At 37.3% G+C, this 10631-nt stretch overlaps 1 long non-coding RNA gene across 1 annotated transcript; it reads left to right on the forward strand.

Annotated features, from left to right (window-relative positions):
- Positions 1-1425: 1425 nt before the first annotated feature.
- LOC117531839 lies at positions 1426-2008 on the forward strand. The gene is made up of 2 exons (XR_004566743.1): positions 1426-1574; positions 1805-2008. It is a non-coding gene; the product is annotated as an uncharacterized LOC117531839 (long non-coding RNA).
- The last annotated feature ends 8623 nt before the right edge of the window (positions 2009-10631 follow it).

A 10631-nucleotide genomic window follows, 5' to 3' on the forward strand; every position in this document is an offset into this window, starting at 1 on the left:
ATTTTGTCATGTTTATGTAGGTTATGGAAAATTCTTGAGGCCAAATTTGAAAACATAAAACCTGTGTGGAAATGTGCTGTAAAGAGTTTTCATTTTTGTAGGGTTTCTTTTTTAATAAGTATAATTCTGGTTTTATGGAATAATGACGAAAGGGTTTGTATATTCTTTACTTTTGCATTTACACACAGTCTCACCATTTCATGTATATTGATATTAAATGTTAGTTCTTACAATTGTATGATTTACATGTCAGGACGACAGAGTTTAGGCCAACAGATCCTATGAGATATAACCAATAATGTATTTGGTTGTCTACATATCACATCAAATGTGTGACTTGAAATAGCAATGTAGCAATGCTACAGCAAACAAACAAACAAAACTATCTCCAATATGGTGGTTGTTGTTTTCATGTTGGTCATTTGAACTGGCATTGTGCAGGACAAAAGTGAGTTTCAAAACACAAAGGCCTGTTTAAATCAATAACTTTAGAATTTTGTCACTTTTATAGTGATGCACAGTCCACCTGAAGTCAAAGGTGTCAGTTACACTGTTTGACAGGAAGTTCAATTACACTCTGTGCAGTATACTGGGTTTTGTTGTTGTTCATTTTTGTTTAAAAGAAACCGCTATAAATCTTTAAAATGTGAGAGCTACTGACTGAGCAGACACCTGTTTTTTTTTAAAGCAGGTTTCTTAACTGTTGGCATAAGACATTGGTGATTTCTTGATGTCATGTTCAGTAATTTTACTTGAAAAGCAGAAAAAAATGTCAGATTAATATTACTTAATTTGACCAATACAGTATATCTACAGATACTTTCTGCTGAAAGAGGCCACATTCTGCACCTCAAGCATGTGGATTAGAAAACTTTTGTAAAAACAGGTGAGGCATATGTCTAACGCTGGTCTGCCATTGCCAATTTGTGACATCTGATTGGCTCTGACACCATAAAGGTACACAATCGGACACCCAATCATGGCACAAATCCATGTTTAATCTGACGTCTCGGTGAATCGTGATCCACACTCAGGTTCATAGCAGCAGATCTGAGATGGATCTGCATGTTGATTTGGTGCAAGTTTTACACCAGCTGCACTTCCTGACGCACCTCCACATTACATGGAGAATGAGCAGGGGTGGCCTTGAACCAGGATCCTTCCAAGTGGATAATTGGTACAATTTGTGCAGATAGGGGGCATTGTGCATCTTTTACTGTAATTTTATAGATGGATTTTATTCTTATTTCGCCAGTGCCTCAAAATTACTTCTGCTTGAATGCAAGCTACAGTGTAAACTAAAATTGAAATACAGTGTAGCTTGTGTTATTTGTGCAGCAAGTGGTGGGCGATTTCTTTGCAGCAGGGTGAAAATCACCGGACCAGGCAGTGGAGTATAGCACAATGGTAAGTGTGTGTGCGCGCAGCAGGGCAATGCATTTAAAGACTCACTGATGGTTGACCTCTTTAAGTCTCTGGAAATATACATTCATAGTCCCATGAAAGACACGCTGCACTCTTCATCAGAAGACAGTTTTCAGTTGTTAACAGATTAATTTTAGCTTTGTAGTAAAGTCTTGTAGGGGGTGGTGGCCAAGTGGTTAATGTGCTTGGTTTCAGTTCGGAAGGTTCTGGGTTCAAATCCCACCCCTGCCACATTTCTCCATGTAATGTGGAGTTGCATCAGAAAGGGCATCCGGCGTAAAACCTGTGCCAAATCAACATGCAGATCCACCTTGGATTTGCTGTGGCGACCCCGAGTGCAAACAAGGGAGCAGTCGAAGGGACTTACTTACTAGTAAAGTCTTGTTATAACAGACATTAGTGTATAGACTGCGCACAGTACAGTTATCAGCATGCCCAGTCGCTCCCATATCAAGGGGCTAACCCAGTGTCTGATATTATGACACTATTTTAGACTGCTGTTGTGAAGAATTTACCCCGATACTCTTATTTTTGGTTTCAGAAAGGCAATTGGGGCCACAAATCAGCAATGAGACCAGCTTAAGAAATGAACCTTCCCAATAAGATGGATTGAAATGAGTTACCTATGGTTTCAGGTTGTGTCCTGTGTATCTGATATTTCTGTCTGAAATGGTTATCCCTATGGTCAGTCACTCTGTTGTGTTTTTGGCCTCCGTCTCTTACTTTAATACGGCGAATCCAGAAAGTATTCACAGCGCTTCATTTTCTCCACATTTTCTTATGGTACAGCCTTATTCCAAAATGGATTAAATAGATTTTTTTCCCTCAAGATTCTAAACACAATACCCCATAATGACCATGTGAAATAGGGTTGGTTTTTTTGGTTTTTTTTTTTTAGATTTTCTTTATAAAAATAAAGAAATCTGGCGCATCCTGTTTCCACTGGTGATCCTTGATAGGTTTCTACAGCTTAATTGGAGTCCACTTGGGGTAAATTCAGTTGATTGATTGGACATGATTTGGAAAAGCACACACCTGTCTATATAAGAGGTCCCACAAGTTAACAGTGCATATCAGAGCACAAACCAAGCATGAAGTCAAAGGAATTTTCTTTAGACCTCTGAGACAGGATTCTCTCAACACAAAACTGGGGCAGGGTACAAAAAACATTTCTGATGGTTTGAAGGTCCCGATGAGCACAGTGGCCTCCATCATCTGTAAATGGAAGACTTTCAGATCCCCTGGGACTCTTCCTAGAGCTGGCCACCCATCTAAACTGAGTGATTGGGGTAGAAGGGCCTTAGTCAGGGAGGTGACCAAGAACCTGATGGTCACTCTGTCAGATCTCCAGCATTCCTCTGTGGAGAGAAGAGAAGGACAACCATCTCTGCACCAATCCAGCAATTAGGCCTGTATGGTAGAGTGGCGAGATGGAAGCCACTTCTTAGTTAAAGGCACACGGCGCACCTGAAGGACTCTCGGACCATGAGAAACAAAGTTCTCTGGTCCGATGAGACAAAGATTGAACTCTGGCGTGAATGCCAGGTGTCATGTTTGGAGGAAACCAGGCACCATGTGTACAGTGAAGCGTCGTGGCAGCATCATGCTGTGGGGATGTTTTTCAGCAGGAGGGACTGGGAGAATAGTCAGGATTGAGGGAAAGATGAATGCAGAAATGTACAGCGACGTCCTGGATGAAAACCTGCTCCAGAGCGCTCTTCACCACAGACTGGGGCAACGGTTCATCTTTCAGTAGGACAATGACCCTAAGCACAGCCAAGATATCAAAGGAGTGGCTTCAGTACAACTCTGTGAATGTCCTTAAGTGGCCCAGCCAAAGCCCAGAAACTGAATCTGATTGAACATCTCTGGTGAGATTTTAAAATGGCTGTGCACTGACGCTTCCCAGCCAACCTGATGGAGCTTGAGAGGTGCTGCAAAGAGGAATGGACAAAACTGCACAAAGATGGGTGCACCAAGCTTGTGGCATCATATTCAAGAAGATCTGAGACTGTAATTGATGCCAAAGGTGCATCAACAAAGTACTGAGCAAAGGGTGTGAATACTTAGATGCATGCGTTTCTTTCTTTTATTTTTAATACATTTGCAAAAATTAAAAAAAAGTCTTATCATTATGGAGTGTTGTGAGTAGAGCTTTGAGGGGAAAATAAATTTATTCAATTTTGGAGTAAGGCTGCAACATAAGAAAATGTGGAAAAAGTGAATTGCTGTGAATACTTTCCAGATGGGCTGTGAGTGAATGTGTTGTTCTGATTTTGGTGTCCTCTGTTTATATTCCTACTTTTTCCTTTTTACTCCTTTTTAAATAGACATACCTGAAATGTGTATACAACCAGCTGCCTTGTCGTGTCAGTGCATCTTGTGAGATATTTGTAATTTTACATCCTTTATACAATGTCTTTTGTCCTTTTGTTCAAATTAAAAAGTTGATAATGTTTATTTTCTTTGTCTTTTTTGGGGGAAGGGGAGGATCATATATTTGATCAACTACTGGCCAAAAGAAAATTCAGAAAACCAATTGTATGGACAAATGCAGACATTGCTACTACGTGAAAAATGAACGAAATAGGGTTGATAAAGGTGGGATTTTTGTACGACCGCAAATCAGAAAAAGTTGGAATGATATGAAAAATGCAAATTTAAAAAAATACTTCAACATTGGTTCTTACATCGACTTCTGTTTGATGCTGTGGAGACAGCATCAGCACAAGATATTTCATCGTTTTGCATGGTCAGATTAAATTCAACTTGTTAATATATACATTAATTCCTGCATTTAGGTCTGCAACACATTACAAAAACAAGGTTGGGATGGGCCAATTTAGGGCTCGTAATAAGGTTTGATGTGATTTGGTACAAAATTGGTATTGAAGTCTGAATCTGAGGAGCAAATCTGTATAGGATCTCAAGTTTGTCTACAAAATGTGAGAAAATTGAAATGGATTTGCATATGGTTCCCATCTACAATCCATAATATGATTCAATGATTTTGGTACATAGGGTGCAAGCTTAAGATGAACACCTGTGATCTCTGACCTCTCAGTACTTCATTAGAAACCTACATAGTGGAAAAGTGTATTGTGGTCAGAGGACTCTGTATTCCAGGTCTATTTTTGGAAGAAATGGATGCCATGTACTCCAGAACAAAAAAAGGACCATCCATACTGTTATCAGGTAATTTACACTTCTATTATGGCAACATTAATGCACAAAGGACACTTGAGATTTGAGAGCAACATGCTGCCTTCAAGAGGGCGTCTTTGCAGTAACATCCGCACATTTTTCAACAAGACGATACAAAACTACATTTTGCATACGTTACAAAGGCAAGCCTGCAGAAGAAGTTATGGATCTGGATTGGCCTGCCTACTCCCAATAGAAAACGTGTAGAGAACATCGTAATGAAAAATGCAATGTCCAGGACTCCATAATGTGTAATGTAGAGGTTAAAGGGTGACGATGAAATTTACATTTCCCAAAAACCTTTTAGTTAAAAAAAAAAAACTAGTAGTACAGAGAGATTTCTGTGCAACATACAAATAGGACTGCAATGAAAAGATGGGATGGATGGAATTGTAAAGGAAGTATTGCAAGCTATTTAAGGCTCAATCACACAGGGCTCCATTTTCTTCAAATTAATAATCTTTCATTAAATGGACATTTGGGAAGTTCATCTTGGAAAATTTATAGGTTTTCCTAGACAAATCTAAGTACATCTAGATTTTTTTCACACCTGCTTGCAAAATGATGTACAGTAGTGTTCAGAATATTAGTAGCGCTATGTGACGAAAAAGATTAATCCAGGTTTTGAGTATATTTCTTATTGTTACATGGGAAACAAGGTACCAGTAGATTCTCACAAATCCAACAAGACCAAGCATTCATGATATGCACACTCTTAAGGCTATGAAATTGGGCTATTAGTAAAAAAAAAAGTAGAAAAGGGGGTGTTCACAATAATAGTAGCATCTGCTGTTGACGCTACAAACTCAAAGCTATTATATATGTTCAAACTGCTTTTTTAACAATCCTGTGAACCACTAAACTAGTATTTAGTTGTATAACCAGTTTTTCATGATTTCACATCTGCGAGGCATTAATTTTGGTGGTTTGGAACCAAGATTTTGCTCGTTAACTAGTGTGCTTGGGGTCATTGTCTTGTTGAAACACCCATTTCAAGGGCATGTCCTCTTCAGCATAAGGCAACATGACCTCTTCAAGTATTTTGACATATCCAAACTGATCCATGATACCTGGTATGCGATATATAGGCTCAACACCATAGTAGGAGAAACATGCCCATATCATGATGCTTGCACAACCATGCATCACTGTGAACTATGGCTTGAACTCAGAGTTTGGGGGTCGTCTCACAAAGTGTCTGCGGCCCTTGGACCCCAAAAGAACAATTTTACTCTCATCAGTCCACAAAATATTCCTCCATTTCTCTTTAGGCCAGTTGATGTGTTCTTTGGCAAATTGTAACCTCTTCTGCACGTCTTTTATTTAACAGAGGGACTTTGCAGGGGATTCTTGCAAATAAATTAGCTTCACACAGGCGTCTTCTTACTGTCACAGCACTTACAGGTAACTCCAGACTGTCTTTGATCATCCTGGAGCTGATCAATGGGTGAGCCTTTGCCATTCTGGTTATTCTTCTATCCATTTTGATGGTTGTTTTCCGTTTTCTTCCACGCGTCTGTTTTTTTTGTCCATTTTAAAGCATTGGAGACCGCCTATAATTTTTTGCACCTGCGTATGTTTTCCCCTCTCCAATCAACTTTTTAATCAAACTACACTGTTCTTCTGAACAATGTCTTGAATGTCCCATTTTCCTCAGGCTTTCAAAGAGAAAAGTATGTTCAACTGCTGGCTTCATCCTTAAATAGGGGACACCTGATTCACACCTGTTTGTTCCACAAAATTGACGAACTCACTGACTGAATGCCACACTACTATTATTGTGAACACCCCCTTTTCTACTTTTTTTTTTTTTACTAATAGCCCAATTTCATAGCCTTAAGAGTGTGCATATCATGAATGCTTGGTCTTGTTGGATTTGTGAGAATCTACTGAATCTACTGGTACCTTGTTTCCCATGTAACAATAAGAAATATACTCAAAACCTGGATTAATCTTTGTAGTCACATAGCACTACTATTATTCTGAACACTACTGTATGTGGGAATGTTATATTCAGCCCGGTGTGTCCGTCTGTCTTTATGAACTCAAAGTTTTGATTCAATTTCCGCTAAACATGGGAGAATGACAATGGACAGCCAGGGACAAAGAAATTTGATTGAGAAAAAAAAAATTAAGACCTAAAGTCACAGGTCAAGGACCAGAAAGGACAACACCCTTCATCTGTATTTTCTATAGTCCACCCAGAGGTAAATGGTACCAGCTTTAGCAGGGGGTGTAGCCTGTGATGTACTGGTATCCTGTCTAGGGACTCATCCGCTTCCAGCCATGAAATTTGGGGATACGCACTAACTTGTAGAAATACAACAAGAAACCTGCATATAATATTTCTCCATGGATGACAAGAGGGTTAAAAAATGCATGTAAAAAGAATAATACACTATACAGAGATTTTATTAGAACTATAGAGGCAGAATGCAAATATAAAAAGTACAAAAATAAGTTAACTACTATTGTAAGAGCAAGTAAGAAAGATTGTTATGAGGATATTAGAGGACAATAAAAATAATATTAAAGGAACATGGAAGGTACTAAATAATGTTATAAGAAACAGCAATATGCACAATAGTTTACCTAAGTATTTTATTGATAAGGATATAGAAAATTAGAACATGGATGAAGTAGCTAATAGATTTAATGAATTCTTTGTAAACTTTGGACCCAAATTAGCAAAACAAATCCCTGATACTGGGAAATATGCCAGAGAGAAATCCTTGATCTTTATTTCTTAAAGCTGTGACAGAACAGGAAATACTTTATATTGTCCTTAAAAGTAAGAATAAAAAATCCACAGATTATAATGATATTGACATGTGAAAAAGCTAATTGAGGGCATCTCCAAACCATTAACATACATATGTAATGTTTCTTTTCAAACTGGCTCATTTCCAAATAAAATAGCCAAGACCATACCTCTACACAAAACTGGGAACGAGCATCATTTCACTAATTGTAAACTGATCTCATTATTACCACAATTCTTAAAAATACTGGAAAAGCTTTTTAATAACATATTGGACTCATTTAAAAAAAAAAAAACAACATACTTGCAGAGAATCAGTATGGATTTATGTCAAATGGATCAGGCAATAACAGGCAATCAAGCTTTTCACAAATGCTATAGATCACAAGAAATATGCTGCAGGGGTGTTCGTAGACTTGAAAGCATTTGACACAATCAACCATGACATATTAATCAGTAAACTGGAAAGAAATGGTATCAGGGGACTAGTGCTTCATTGGGTCAAAAGCTATTTAAGTGGAAGACAACAGTTTGTAAAGTTGGGCAATTGTTCCTCATCATGTCTGGACATTGTTTGTGGCGTCCCCCAGGGATGATACCAATATTTTTCACTCAGGGGATAATATAGCACAATTGCAGGAGTAAATAACTACAGAAATGAACAAATTAAAAATATGGTTTGACAGTAATAGATTATCATTAAATTTAGGTAAGACAAAAATAGTGTTATTTGGAAATTGTAGAATGAACGCACAGGTAAAGATAAAAGTAGAGGGGGTAGAAATTGATAGGGTTTATGATATTAAATTTTTGGGGGTAATTATAGATGACAAAATTAGCTGGAAACCACATATCAAACATATACAGAGTAAAGTCTCAAGAAACATTGCAGTAATAAATAAAGCAAAGAAGGTCTTAGATGGCAAATCACTCCACACTCTATACTGTTCACTAGTCTCTCCTTATTTGCAGTACTGTGCTGAGGTTTGGGTCAACAACTGCAAAACCTCATTATGTTCATTAAATATCCTACAGAAAAGAGCAATACGGATCATTCACAAAGATGGTTATCAGGATTACACAAACGCATTATTTCTAAAGTCACAATTACTCACACTTACTGACATTGTACAATACCAAACAGCACAAATAATGCTCAAAGCAACAAATACGAGTACAAATACAAATACAAATATCGTAATTTATTACCGAGGAATATTCAACAACTGTTCAAAAATCATGAAGGAAATTACAATCTAAGGAGAAAATGTAACTTTAAAGAACCAAGATTTCATACAACCAGAAAAAGTATTTGTCTATCAGTCTGCGGGGTGAGACTTCTGAAGGGATTTAGTGTAGAATTGAACCAATGTTCAAATATGAGACCGTTCAAAATGCTGTATAAAAATAAAATTTTCAAAAGATATGAGGATGAAGGAGGTGTGACAATCACCAGGTGTTTTAGGGGCAAATATGTAGTTATTATTATTATTATTATTATTAGTAGTAGTAGTAGTAGTATTTATTGTTGTTGTTGTTGTTGTTTGGTTATTTCTACTCAATTCTTTTCTTTCCATGCTTTGGCTAGCCTTGCTAGTCTTTTTTGTATTATGTTTATATGGTACATGTGGATTTATATGTGGGACTATACATGTGCTGATAGATGAATGTATTCAATTATGTGTGTATGTTTATATGTATTAATGCATATTTGTATAAGTTAATTATGTTATTTACTTAAGGACAAGGGGTGGGAGTAAATAAGTTTTACTTCTTCTCACTCCTTTTTGAATATCCATTGATTATGGTTTTCTTTATATTTGTATTATTACTGTTGTTATTTATTTTGTGCCTTGATATTCGAAATAAACATTTCAATCAAATCAACTTTATTGTCCTCAGGGTCTGTATATGATTTCTTCTTAGACACATAAGGGATATCTTGAGTGGCTGTTTTGATTAATTGGTTAAAGATAAACTACAGACACTAAAAAAACCCCACTAACATTAAGTCATATATGTCCTGTTTATTGGTCACATGACCTTTATCCTTAAGTAGCCTTGATGGGTCAGTCACAAGGTCATAACTAACTCAAACAATTTGGAACTAGTATGGATGAACCATGGTGGATTGGTTGTGTGTTCGTTAGGAATAAAGTGTTTCAGTTTTGGACAGAACTGATCAATTTGCAAAGTTCATTTGCATGAATCAATGTCAAACATGTCACACGCTGTGAGTGCCTCTTCTAGTTTATACAACCCCTGGCAATAATTATGGAATCACTGGCCTCGGAGGATGTTCATTCAGTTGTTTAATTTTGTAGAAAAAAGCAGATCACAGACATGACACAAAACTAAAGTCATTTCAAATGGCAACTTTCTGGCTTTAAGAAACACTGTAAGAAATCAGGAAAAATAATTGTGGCAGTCAGTAACGGTTACTTTTTTAGACCAAGCAGATGGAAAAAAATATGGACTCACTCAATTCTGAGGAATAAATTATGGAATCACCCTGTAAATTTTCATCCCCAAAACTAACACCTGCATCAAATCAGATCTGCTCGTTAGTCTGCATCTAAAAAGGAGTGATCACACCTTGGAGAGCTGTTGCACCAAGTGGACTGACATGAATCATGGCTCCAACACGAGAGATGTCAATTGAAACAAAGGAGAAGATTATCAAACTCTTAAAAGAGAGTAAATCATCACGCAATGTTGCAAAAGATGTTAGTTGTTCACAATCAGCTGTGTCTAAACTCTGGACCAAATACAAACAACATGGGAAGGTTGTTAAAGGCAAACATACTGGTAGACCAAGGAAGACATCAAAGTGTCAAGACAGAAAACTTAAAGCAATATGTCTCAAAAATTGAAAATGCACAACAAAACAAATTAGAAATGAATGGGAGGAAACTGTAGTCAATGGCTGCATGTCAGGTAAAGGCACTGGGGAGATGGCTGTCATTACATCACCAATAAATGCACAAGTTTACATTGATATTTTGGGCACTTTTCTTATCCTATCAATTGAAAAGATGTTTGGGGATGATTAAATCATTTTTCAAGATGATAATGCATCTTGCCATAGAGCAAAAACTGTGAAAACATTCCTTGCAAAAAGACACATAGGGTCAATGTCATGGCCTGCAAAAAGTCCGGATCTTAATCCAATTGAAAATCTTTGGTGGAAGTTGAAGAAAATGGTCCATGACAAGGCTCCAACCTGCAAAGCTGATCTGGC

This window comes from Thalassophryne amazonica, chromosome 19 (genome assembly GCF_902500255.1).
Source record: "Thalassophryne amazonica chromosome 19, fThaAma1.1, whole genome shotgun sequence".
NCBI classification, from domain to species: domain Eukaryota; kingdom Metazoa; phylum Chordata; class Actinopteri; order Batrachoidiformes; family Batrachoididae; genus Thalassophryne; species Thalassophryne amazonica.